The sequence below is a fragment of the Pseudorasbora parva genome, chromosome 4 (genome assembly GCF_024679245.1).
Source record: "Pseudorasbora parva isolate DD20220531a chromosome 4, ASM2467924v1, whole genome shotgun sequence".
NCBI lineage: Eukaryota > Metazoa > Chordata > Actinopteri > Cypriniformes > Gobionidae > Pseudorasbora > Pseudorasbora parva.
Genome location: NC_090175.1, coordinates 44,632,547 through 44,645,889, shown reverse-complemented (window position 1 = coordinate 44,645,889; position 13,343 = coordinate 44,632,547). Strand labels below are relative to the sequence as shown.

Below are 13,343 nucleotides of genomic sequence, written 5' to 3'. Positions count from 1 at the left end.
AATAAATGTACAGTCACAAGTATTTATTGCAAAAACTGACCAAAGCAGTATAAAAGTATTAACTCATGTTGCATTCCAAGTCTTCTGAAGTCATACGATATCTTCATGTGAAGAACTGAGTTGATCTTGATGTTTTAATCGCTGAAATGATGATCCCGCTGCCCCGTGAACGAACTCATTCATATCTCATTCAAATAATTCAAAAGACTCCTTTACAATCAATGCTGACGTAATGACGCAATTGGTCACAAGACATACGAGAGCCAATGCAATTTTACTATGAAATCTCACGTAACGGGCGCCAATATTTGAAATTTGATTGTGTTTGTTGATGATCTTCTGCGGATGGAGATGCTGATCGCTTTTGGGGATTTTCTTCATACAAATCAATCGTTTGGCCTCGGAAAACTTGGATTATTTAACTTTTTTGAATAACTCGTGGATGCAGACGTATGTTATATCCTGTGTTTTATATCATGTTCAGACAAATGGGTAGGTTTAGGGATGGGATGGGGTTGGGTTACATGTTAAGCATGTCTAAATAGCGTAAATAAATGTAAATAAAATTATGCTTGCTGATTAAATTGAAAAACACACTCCAACATGTCATAATGGCAAATTTATAAACTAATACAATTTCACCATGACGATAACATTACTAATACCCAGTGCGTCTGTGTATGACGCCAAAGGTTTCTCACTGAAATGAATGGAACACCCAGCGCGTCGAAACATGACGCCTTGGGGTACCTTTAGCGTCTTTATTGTGACGCAGAAGGCACTTGAGCATGCTTCGGTTTTTGACGCCTTGGGAGTGAGAATGGGTTGAAGATTTGGGACATACTAATTCTATTTTCGAATACTATTTATTATGGATAGTGTGCGGATTAGTATGCAGGGAGTGAATTCACAAAGATGTGTAAATACCAACTGTTTGACCAACTTCATTTTCAGACCATGCAAGTACTGCACATTATATCTTGTGAATGTACAGATTTAGCCTTTGTGAATGTGCTGGTTAGGATGCTATATGGTGGCTAAAATTAGGAGTGTCTCTGTATTGACAAAGATCAGAGCTATGTTATTAGTTTTCTTTTTAAGAAAAAAAAAAGAAGTAAAAATGTGCATCTTCAATAGGCGGTGAGCATTTTCATTTTAACAATAACAAGCTCTGGTCTCTATGAATACAGTAAGAGACAATGTTAGCTGTATCCACATTAGCATATTCAGAAAGGCGATTTACAAAAACAAAGACATTATAAAGTGCAGTACTTATGTGTTCTGGATATGAAGTTGGTTCACAGTTTAAGATCTGCTTTGGATTTGCTCCATCTTTGAGAAGCATCTGCTGTGCAAATCCTATTGCTTACTGACCCTCGTTTGCAAAGCAGTCCAGTGTACAATGATTCACACAAACATATGAATTTAGTTCATTTCTTGCACACATTCCCATCACAAACTAAATTAACCCACTGCGTTCTCACTGGCTAAGATGCCGGGAGTTAAGCCTAGTTCACACTGCCCAATTTTTGCCCCGATTTTGAGTCCCCGACAGGTTTTGCGAAATCGCCGACAAATGCCCAAGATCACAGGCAAATCGGTGCTCGTGCACGCGAGTGACAATCACGCAGTGTGAATAATGAAAGAGTGAGATACAGGGCAGCAGGACGTTCAGGGAGGAGTTATAGAGCAGAATATCAGTATTTTAATAGATATATTTACAATTCTATCAAACAGAAACAAAGCCCAAACATTTGCACATCCAGCCACAGCAGCAGCACATTACAAAATTGTTTATTTACCTCAAACTGTCTTTGCAGAACTCAATCCTGGCTCCCTCTGTCTCTCCAACAATTTCTTCCGCCATAATCTTTTTTCTTTTTCTCTACAAATCAGCGCACATACGGTTTGAAGCAAACGTTGTGCAGTTTATCATTTTAAATAACAATTCAAAGTGTCGCGTGAGAACTCCGGTCTGACGCACGTGTGATCTCGCGTTGTTTACTCGGCACATCGCACGTGTGTTTGGGAAACGTAGTTTGGGCACCGGAGAGAGAGAGAGTTGTCGGCGATTCTTCCTCTTGTTCAGTCATGCAGTGTGAACTCCTCTGTCATCAAACCATCGTGCAGTTTGAACACAGCAGTGACTGAATGATACCCCAGATAGTCATGCAGTGTGAATAGAGCAGTGACCCGACGAGTTTGAAAATCGTGCAGTCTGAACTAGGCTTTAGTTCACCCCAAAATGAAAATGGTGTCATTAATTACTGACTCACATGCCGTTCAGGCTCTACAATAATTTTATGAAGCAACAACAATAGTTTTTGTGTGCAAACAAAAAACAACTAAATAATGACTTATATAGTGATTTCAAAACACTGCTTCCTGAAGCCTGGTAGGTCAATGAATCAGCGTATCGATTCCTGATTCGGATCGCGTCAAACCGCCAAATTGTTAAAATCATGTGACTTGACTTGACTGCTGATTCAATACACTGATTCTTTACGGTTCAAAGCTTTACAAATCGGTGTTTTGAAATCGTCCCATCACTAAATAACTATAAGTCGTTATTTATTTCTATTTATTTTTGCTCACAAAAACTATACTTGTCACTTCATAAAATGATTGTAGAGCCGCTGTAGTGAGATAGTAGTGTGGGCTTTCTAATGACGCCTTAAGTGCCTTTTATGGGTCTTGAGAGAGGAAATGAAAATGGAGGCCTTTCTGAGCCATCGGATTTTAACAAAAATATCTTAATTTGTGTTCCAAAGATGAACGGAGGTCTTACGGGTGTCGAACGACATGATGGTAAGTAATTAATGACAGAATTTTCATTTTTGCGTCAACTAACCCTTTAAATAGATGAGACATTTTATGAATAGCTGTTGTACTTTTGCATTGGCGTTAGGACTGGTACACCATTGTCACTTGCGAAAACAAAATGTTGAAGCCATGGGTGGAATTATCTGATGGACGGACCATTGACAGATATGGTGCAGACGGTGTGTAGATTAATGGAAGGATGAGTAAATGGACTGCATTTATATAGCGCTTTTAACAGACCCTATGGCCATCCAAAGCACTTTACATTTTTGCCTCACATTCACACACTGACGGCGATGTCAGCCATGTAAAGCACCATCCACCTCATTGGGAGCAGCTGGGGTTAGGTGTCTTGCTCATGGACACTTTGACACTTGGTCAGATGGAACCGGGGATTGAACCACCAACCTTTCGACTTGTAGACAACCTTCATAAACCACTGAGCCACTGCCGCCCTTGCATGCATGTATGGATGGATAGGTTGGTTGATATATGTATAAATGTGAGTTTTGGTTCATTATGATAAGATCCCCCTCCTATGTCATTAGGGGAACAAAATCTAAGCGGCTTGGTGTTTTCCAATTTTCTGGGTTAGTAGATGCTCCAGGGACTGTTATATTGTAGCAGATAAAAGTCAGATCTTCATGATAAGTCCCCTTTAAGTTACTTAGGAATGCATGCAGCTCTAGCACTGTCTGAGCACTGGCATCATCACAGTAAGAAAAAAAAAATTCTCTGTGACAGTCTGGGCCAGCTCAATAGCTAGACAATCTGTCAATCAATGGCCACTTTAGGAGATTCAAGGAGTGACAACAGTGTCAGCAAGGCCTTAAGGCCTATAACTTGATCTTCTTTAAGATCCATTACAACTTGCATTTCTGCTTCAACTGGCTTGACAGTGGTTTGTTACCATCAACTTCCTCGACAGCAGCAGCCATCTCTGTTGCTGCTCTTTCAATAACATTTTCAATTTCAGCACTTCTCGCTGTCATGATCAACTGAGTGGCTTTTACTGATCATGCTGGACTGATCTTGTTAAGACCAAACATCTCTGTGACAAAGTAAAGAAGGGGTGATGTGGAATCTCCTATAATAGAAAACACATTGAATAAGAATCCAACATGGTATTTGTGCTCATTATTTCCCATCATATGCAGGTGCCTGTAATTCAATTCATGAAACAAACTCTGTTCCAAATGGATCATTCATCAACCTCTCCATCAGATTTGCAGATACTCATCCAGAGTCATTTTTAAATACAGCACAAATGTGAATCAACCATTTCCGTGTGAGCAATCAACATCATGTAAACAGACATACAATCATCAATCCAGTATCAGACGGCTGATTCATGGCAATACAGTTCCAGTTAAACATTTAAAGTGGAATCGATTAGCTGATGCTAGACAAAAAGACAAAACTTGAAAAGATTAGGCTTCAGGTATGGCATGTTGCTTTAATTAAACAAATAAGTATAAAATATAACTAATTTAAAACTTTAAAAATTAATTATAAAATATAAGTGATATATATATACTGTATATCAGAGGTGGACAAAGTACACAACTCTATTACTTGACTAAAAGTGAAAGTACTACTGGTCAAATATTACTCCGTTACAAGTCTGTCACTTTAAGGCTTTAAGGCAGAATGCACGGATCTATACACTGATACACATCTGATATTATCCCAACTTTACTCTTCTCTTTCTCCCAGACGTTTATATTTTTAATATTTTATAAGACATCCACCAAGTGTATGCCAACTAATCTAATCTTGATTTTTTTTTAAACTGAAACATACTTTTAAAGTATGGCTATGGGTGCACACACTTGTGCCTAAGAACCGTCTTCTTCCATTTAGCTATGAACTGATCAATGTTCAAAAAAAGTTGGGAAAATGTATATGACCATATAAAAGAGATTCCTGCTAGACTGTCTGAAACAACAACAACAACAAAAAACTTTTAAAGAAGGAAAAAAATCATCCACTGACTTTTAGAACTACAGAAACGACTTTCGACCTAGATAGAAATGTAGTGGAGTAAAAAGTACGATATTTGTCTTTCAAATGTAGTGAAGTAAAAGTCATAAGTTTCCAGAAAAAAATAATACTCAAGTAAGGTACAGATACTCAAAAAGTGTACTTAAGTACAGTACTCAAGTAAATGTACTTAGTTACTGTCCACCTCTTGCTGTATATATATATATATATATATATATATATATATATATATATATATATATATATAAAAAACACACGCACATGTTACGTGAACAAGTATGACAATCAATTAGTATTACTGAGCTAAGTAACTGTAGTTCAGTGTCTGCTGACAAATACCACAGCCCACAGCGCTGTTCATTGCTAGTAGAACAAAAATGCAGCTGTAAATTGAATTACTGCCAACATGCGGGGGGAAAAGAACACACAAAATATAAATAACGCCTGGGGGTTACAAACTTTGCTTTGAAATACTAATAAAGGTCTTTATTGAATTTTAAATTAACGTTGAGTTGACTTCAGAATTTCAATAATAATAACCCATTACAAGGTCAAGACTTTATTTTCACTCTGTAGATTTAACTATGCTTTGCCAGGCACTGGTGTACTTTGGATCAATGTATTATTCGATTTAAACAACCTTTGCTGGATGCTGCTTTTAAAAATTAATGTTGCAGAACAGCGAAAAAAAATGCAAACCTGCAGTTGTTGTCCCCCCCCCACACACACACACACACACACAGTCACCTTCCGATCACCCGCATGGGAGGTGCTATAATGTAAGACCTTGTTGTGAGTGGATCGATATTGTAGCCTTGCACAAATGACTAAATAATAACACTGATTGGCCTATGATCATCTAAAGACCCCTGTGAGGAGGAGCTTCAGAATATAGTCACAGTCAGACTCCTAAGCTAGGCTGGTTTACTCACTATTTGACAAGATTTAAATAGCCACATAGAGACAACACTCTCAGAATACTGGCTTTAATGACATTTAAACGCATGGGTGTAATATTAACAGCTGCCAGAACCCTGGGTTTCCAAACCGGGATAAAATGCAACCTTTGTTTTAACGGTCAAGCTTATGTTGTTGGCCACTAAATTGTGTCTCATCTTTGAAGTATTTCAAATGACATGCTCAAAGAGATAAATTTCATGTTATGGATGGAGGGATGGATGGAGGGATGGATGGATGGATGGATGGATGGATGGAGGAATGGAGGGATGGAGGGATGGATGGATGGATGGATGGATGGATGGATGGATGGATGGATAATGCGTTCGATTTATATAGCGCTTTTCAAGGCACTCAAAGCGCTTTACATTGAAGGGGGGAATCTCCTCAACCACCACCAATGTGCAGCACCCACCTGGATGATGCGACGGCAGCCATATTGCGCCAGAACGCTCACCACACACCAGCTGATTGGTGGAGAGGAGACAGAGTGATGAAGCCAATCAGGAGAGAGGGATTATTAGGAGGCCATGATGGACAGGGGCCAATGGGCAAATTTGGCCAGGATGCCGGGGTTACACCCCTACTCTTTTTCCGAAAGACATCCTGGGATTTTTTTAATGACCACAGAGAGTCAGGGCCTCGGTTTAACGTCTCATCTGAAGGACGGTGCTCTATTGGATGGATGGATGGATGGATGGATGGATGGATGGATGGATGGATGGATGGATGGATGGATGGATGGATGGATGGATGGATGGATGGATGGATGGATGGATGGATGGATGGATGGATGGATGGATGGATGGATGGATGGATGGATGGATGAACTGGTGGGTGAGTGAATGATAAAGATTGTGCAGCAAGTGTGTGGATAACTGTATGGATAAATAAATGGATGTGTGGATGAATGGATAGGTGGCTTGATAGATAGGTTAGAGTATTGGTGTTTAGTATTTAGTTACAAAAATATGAATATATTGAGGAGGCTTGATTGATAGATCATTGCTATAAGAGCCCAGTGGTCTTTTGGCTTACATGACTGTCAAAGCCTTTACCCACAGAGACTGTGAGTGCCACACAGCAAGAATTTCACCACAAAGGCAGGCTGCATTATTATAAACACATCTCCAGCAGAAAGTAACAAAGGGGGAAAAAAGAGCAAAAGACAAAGAGAGCAAGAACAAAACAAACATAAAAGGGTGATCATGACGGGCCGCATGGGTAAGAAAGGACACGCCTGCTGAGAGAGCAAGATCTGTATCGGTCCCACGCATTATGCTCAGCATAGGACCTGACATCTTCTTTTAATCAGCTTCTAATACACTGCTGTGTCAAGGTAATGATCCTTTGTTGCCAGGCTAATTGGACAAACATATCATCGCCCCTCCAACTGCGTGCGCGTGTGTGATTGCATTTGCCTGAGCATTTCCACACAATCACAGAGACAGCAAACACAGAGTGTAGGAGGAACTGGTGAATCAGTGTTCTAAACTAAGTGATAAAGAGTCTAACTGTGGTCGGATTCAGAAGACATAAATGTTATCAGTAGAAGAACACTTCAGTAACCCAACATGGATGACGCACGGTCCATTAGTCCTTAGTAACATCAACCAGAATTCAAGGGCACCAGTGTAACAGGGAAGCTGTTTTGAAACTGTAAGTTTGAGAAGTCTATCATAACCTAAATTAAACATTTAAACATGAATACATGTTTATGTATCATATAGCTTGGAGGTAGGTGATATCTCTAAAGCATGATGTTCTGCTGGTGATGCTTCTGAACCTCTTCCCTGATGGCAGGAGATTGAACATGTGATGTGCTGGGTGGTAGGCGTCAGTGGTGATGTGTCTTGCCTTCCTGATAAGTCTTGTGTCGTAGTGTGACCCAAACATTAAGTGCCATGTTTGTTACCATCTAACTTCATTTGCATTCTTTTATATCCATCTGGACGCTTTTATGCAGCGAAGTGGCATATTTGACGCTAGTGACATGAAGAATCAAACTGTATCCTCACGCAGCTGACAGAAACATAAAAACAAATCAAAAACTCATTCGTGTCTTTTAACATCACTGTAGCATATTTGGATCAGATAACAATCAAGTGTTCTACAGTAGAAGCAAATAAAGTTTGTGAGCGTGACTTTTCCACACTGAATATGGTGATTTTAATCGGATCCATTATTCATTTATTAAGACATACTGATGTGTAATCTGTAAAGGCTACAGCTTCAGCCACATTACAATCTCTTTGCAGTGCTTGTATTTGCTTTATTTCTAGGTGAAGACAGACCTGATAAATAGGCTACAAGAACAGCACCTGACCACATGCATGCGTGTCAACACCCCCCCCCCCCAAATACTGTAAATGAAAGCTGAAAATTAACACAAAATACATAGGTTTCTATTTGTGACCAGTTCAAGGTACGTGCTGCTCCAATTATGCTTTGAATCTGTTAATGGTATGTCATAGTTGTGTCTTAATGTCTATCTCTATCCACAAAACTTGCCAGAAGTCATGGTTCAAGAGTTTTTTTTTTTTTTATGATTCCGTACATGCATGCCCCCGGATCCACCCCGCATGGCTTGGTAACAACCTCCGGCACGTAGTGCACCGCTGCTGGATAATTTTCTAGGGGAAACACTTGAGACCGATTGAAAATGTGAGTATATACTTAAATCTACAGTAAAAATCATAAAGCCTTTTAGGGAGGGAGGTGTCACAATATAAAACATGATGCCTAATCTTGTAGTTAGTGATAGTCTGCAGGCCCTGCCGAACACCCTTAATGTCATGGACTTGAAGCTTAATTTTAAGGTTTACCCTGTAAGTGGCTTTAGCTGTTTTTGAAGTTGGTATTTAAGGAGTCTTTATTGCACTTTGTCACCACTTCTAAATGCAGCATTTTTCTCACTGCATAAGTGCCTTACTTTCTTATTGAACCAAGGCTTGTTACTGTAGGGGATGACAGTTCTGATGGAGATACACACATACTTACAGAAATGTGTATAGGACAAGTGAAAATGTCGATATAATCATGCTCAAAAGCACTCTAGTCAGTACTATCAAAACAGTCTTGTAACATGTCTGTGGCTGAATGAGAGTTCCTCCTGACTCTCTTTGTCGTTGGTTTAGATGTTTTGAGTTTCTGATGGTATTTATGGATGAGGAATATAGTGTTATGATCAGACTCACCAATCGGAGCTCTGATTAGTGTTTGATACACCTCAGGAATGGAGGAGTAACACTGGTCCAGTGTTTTATCCAGTGTGAATATGTATCTGGGGCTTGTATCTGGGAAGAGCTTTCTTTATAGAGATGTGGTTAAAATCTCCCAACACAAGGATAGCAGAGCCCGGGTTGGAATTTTCTATGGTGGAGATGTGATCAGCCAGTTACTGTATCGCTGGCTCCGTCGCAGCGCTCAGTGGAATGTAAACAGTGCACAGTATCAGGACCTCTTGCCTCTCTTCCTCAGCCGGTGTTTTGGGCACCCCCGAGGGAAATTAGGGTGTAGATCTAGAACAAATGTCTGGGAAACCAGCAAATTGTCTCAGATGTGAATGAGTTGGGCTCTATCATACCAAATGTGTCCATTACAGAACTCCAGAAACATACATAACAATAAGTAAACAAAACAAAAAAAGAGCAAAACCAACCATAATGCGGCATGTCCATTGATTATCAAGCTTCAGTCACTGCGCCGAATGCATCACCATCTTTTCTGAAATGGCTTGATGCTTAAAAGAATTCAGGATTTACACTTCCAGAGAAGCACCCTCATAACCAGACCGGACCGCCTCCATGTTTGTCCATGGAGATGGTGTTCTTCAGCTCATAAGATTTGCCTTTTTTTCCACCAGACATAGCGCTGATCCATGGGTCCAAAAATGTTTTGTCACATCCCCCCCGCAAAATATTCTTCCAGAACCACAGGTCTATCCATTTACATTTACATTTACATTTATGCATTTGGCAGACGCTTTTATCCAAAGCGACTTACATTGCATTCAAGGTACATTATTGTCATTTCTTGCTTTCCCTGGGAATCGAACCCATGACCTTGGCGTTACTAGCACCATGCTCTACTAGTTGAGCTACAGGAAAGCCGATCCAAATGAAGTTTTGCATATTCAAGTCCGATTTTTTTTGTTCTTCTCGGGCAAGAATGGCAAGATTTAACAACATGAAGGCCATGCTAGTCTTATTACACAATGCACTGAAATGCTTTTTCCCCCCCTCCACATCAGGTCATTGGTCATTGATCATCGTGTACTAAGAAAATAAATGGAAAATGAAAAGTTGTGATTTTCTAGACTGATATGCCGAGGGACTACACTTTCATTCCTGCGTAATGAACAAAGAACTTTGCTGCTGTACCATGAGTGCAGTGGCGCAATGATATTATGGAGCACCTGAAAATAGTCCCCAGCACGTTCACGTTCGTGCAAGCAGGTTCTCACGTTGGTTATGTTGACGGAAGTTAGCCTATTTTCAGGCGCTGCGAAATATCACTGCACTGCTGCACCCATGGTACGGCAGCAAAGTTCCTGGATCATTGCACAGGAATGAGAGTATAGTCCCTAGCCATATCAGTCTATAAAATCACAACTTTTCATGTTTAGTCGGTCTTAGTACACAATGTAACTATACACATCACAACATTATTGTTGGCATTATTTTGTCACTTACTGAGTAGGCTAGATGGACCCGTTAACCTTCAGTGTTTGTGCTAAGCTAGGCTAGCGGTGGGTGTGTCAGAAAGAGTTATGACATGCACGGAGATGAGGATTATATGTATAGACTTTAGCAAGCGGATGTGGGCCACTTCAGGCAATGATGCGGCACTGCAGGCCTTCTTATGGCCTTGATAAAATGTATGTGAGCCTGATGTGGCCCACAAGTAAAATGGCAAATATGGCCCAAATATTTTAAATCACATGTGGGCCTTTTTAGGCAAAGATGCGGCACTCATGGCAATGTGTAATCTGAATATGAGCCTAAAGTGGCCCATATGATAATTAATGAATATGGCCCAAATATCACAAACCAAATGTGGGCCACCTATGGGAAAAATCTGGCAAAACCGACAATGACTAATCTGGGTGTAAACCAAATATGGCCCGCATATGTTGCAGCAAATGTGGCCCAGTTATGTTATAACATATCTGGGCCAGTTTGGGCACATATGAGGGACAGTAATCACTGGCAAATCTGAATGTGAACCTAAAGTGGCCCACACTTGGCAAAGAAAATAAGGTCCGAATACTTTACATCAAATTTGGGCCACATTTGGCAAATATATGGCAAAGTCAGCACTGGCTAACCAGGGTGTGAGCCTAAACTGGCCCACACATAGTGCAGCAAATAAGGCCCAATTATGTTAAAACATATCTGGGCCATTTTTGTCAAAGGTGCGGGACAGTAATCACTGGCGAATCTGAATATGAACCTAAAGTGGGCCACACATGGAATTTGCAAATATGGCCTGGATACATTATACAAAATTTGGGCCACATTTGGCAAATGTATGGCAAAGTCAGCACTGGCTAACCAGGGTGTAAACCTAAACTGGCCCACATATAATGCAGCAAATGTGGCCCAATTAAGTATAAAACACCTGGCCCAGTTTTGGCAAAGATGAGGGACATTGATCACTGACGAATCTGAATGTGAACCTATTGTGGCCCACACATGGCAGAGCAAATATGGGCCGAATACATCACAGCAAATTTGGGCCACATTTGGAAAATATATGGCAAAGTCAGCACTGGCTAACCAGGGAGTGAACCTAAACTGGCCCACATTAAGTGCAGCAAATGAGGCCCAATTATGTTAAAACATATCTGGGCCAGTTTTGGCAAAGGTGAGGGACAGTAATCACGAACAAATCTGAATGTGAACCTAAGGTGGCCCACACATGGTATAGCAAATATGGCCCGAATACATTACATCAAATTTGGGCCACATTTGGCAAATATATGGCAAAGCCAGCACTGGCTAACCAGGGTGTACACCTAAACTGGCCCACATTGAGTGCAGCAGATGAGGCCCGATTATGGTAAAACCTATCTGGGCCAGTTTTGGCAAAGGTGAGGGATAGTAATCACTTTCAAATCTGAATGTGAACCTAAAGTGGGCCACATATGGCATAGCAAATATGGCTCGAACACATTACACCAAATTTGGGCCACATTTGGCAAATTTATGGCAAAGTCAGCACTGGCCAACCAGGGTGTGAACCTAAACTGGCCCACATATAATGCAACAAATGTGGACCAGTTTTCTTAAAAAATATCTGGGCCAGTTTTGGCAAAGATGAGGGACAGTAATCACTAACCAATCTGAATGTGAACCTACAGTGGCCCACACATGGCATAGCAAATATGGCCTGAATACATTACATCAAATTTGGGCCACATTTGGCAAATATATGGCAAAGTCAACACTGGCTAACCAGAATGTGAGCCTAAACTGGCCCACATATAATGCAGCAAATGTGGCCCAGTTTTCTTAAAAACATATCTAGGCCAGTTTTGGCAAAGGTGAGGGATAGAAATCACTCGCAAATCTGAATATGAACCTAAAGTGGGCCACACATGGCATAGCAAATATGTGCCGAATACTTTACACCAAATTTGGGCCACATTTGGCAAAAGTACAGCAAAGTCAGCACTGGCTAACCAGGATGTGAGCCTAAACTGGCCCACATATAATGCAGCAAATGTGGCCCAGTTTTCTTAAAAACATATCTGGGCCAGTTTTGGAGAAGGTGAGGGACAGTAATCACTAACAAATCTGAATGTGAACCTATGGTGGCCCAGACATGGCATAGCAAATATGGGCCGAATACATTACACCAAATTTGGGCCAGATTTGGAAAATATATGGCAAAGTCAACACTGGCTAACCAGGGTGTAAACCTAAACTGGCCCACATTAAGTGCTGCAAATGTGGCCCAATTATGTTAAAACATATCTGGGCCAGTTTTGGCAAAGGTGAGGGATAGAAATCACTCGCAAATCTGAATTTGAACCTAAAGTGGCCCAGACATGGCATAGCAAATATGGCCCGAATACATTACACCCAATTTGGGCCACATTTGGAAAATATATGGCAAAGTCAACACTGGCCAACCAGGGCTTGAACCTAAACTGGCCCACATTAAGTGCTGCAAATGTGGCCCAATTATGTTAAAACATATCTGGGCCAGTTTTGGCAAAGGTGAGGGATAGTAATCACTCGCAAATCTGAATATGAACCTAAAGTGGGGCACACATGGCATAGAAAAAAAGGCCCGAATACATTACATCAAATTTGGGCCACATTTGGCAAAAGTACAGCAAAGTCAACACTGGCTAACCAGGATGTGAGCCTAAACTGGCCCACATTAAGTGCTGCAAATGTGGCCCAATTATGTTAAAACATATCTGGGCCAGTTTTGGTAAAGGTGAGGGATAGAAATCCCTCGCAAATCTGAATATGAACCTAAAGTGGGCCACACATGGCATAGCAAATATGGCCCGAATACATTACACCAAATTTGGGCCACATTTG

General features: G+C 40.7%; 1 protein-coding gene and 1 non-coding gene across 6 annotated transcripts in view; both read right to left on the bottom strand.

Moving 5' to 3' along the window:
• The window catches only part of LOC137073435 (zeta-sarcoglycan), a 438,962-nt gene that overhangs the window by 129,975 nt on the left and 295,644 nt on the right, over positions 1 to 13,343 (bottom strand). The gene's annotated exons all lie outside the window — the stretch shown is intronic.
• trnat-agu (transfer RNA threonine (anticodon AGU)) lies at positions 9,821 to 9,895 on the bottom strand. Its single transcript has one exon. It is a non-coding gene; the product is annotated as a tRNA-Thr (tRNA).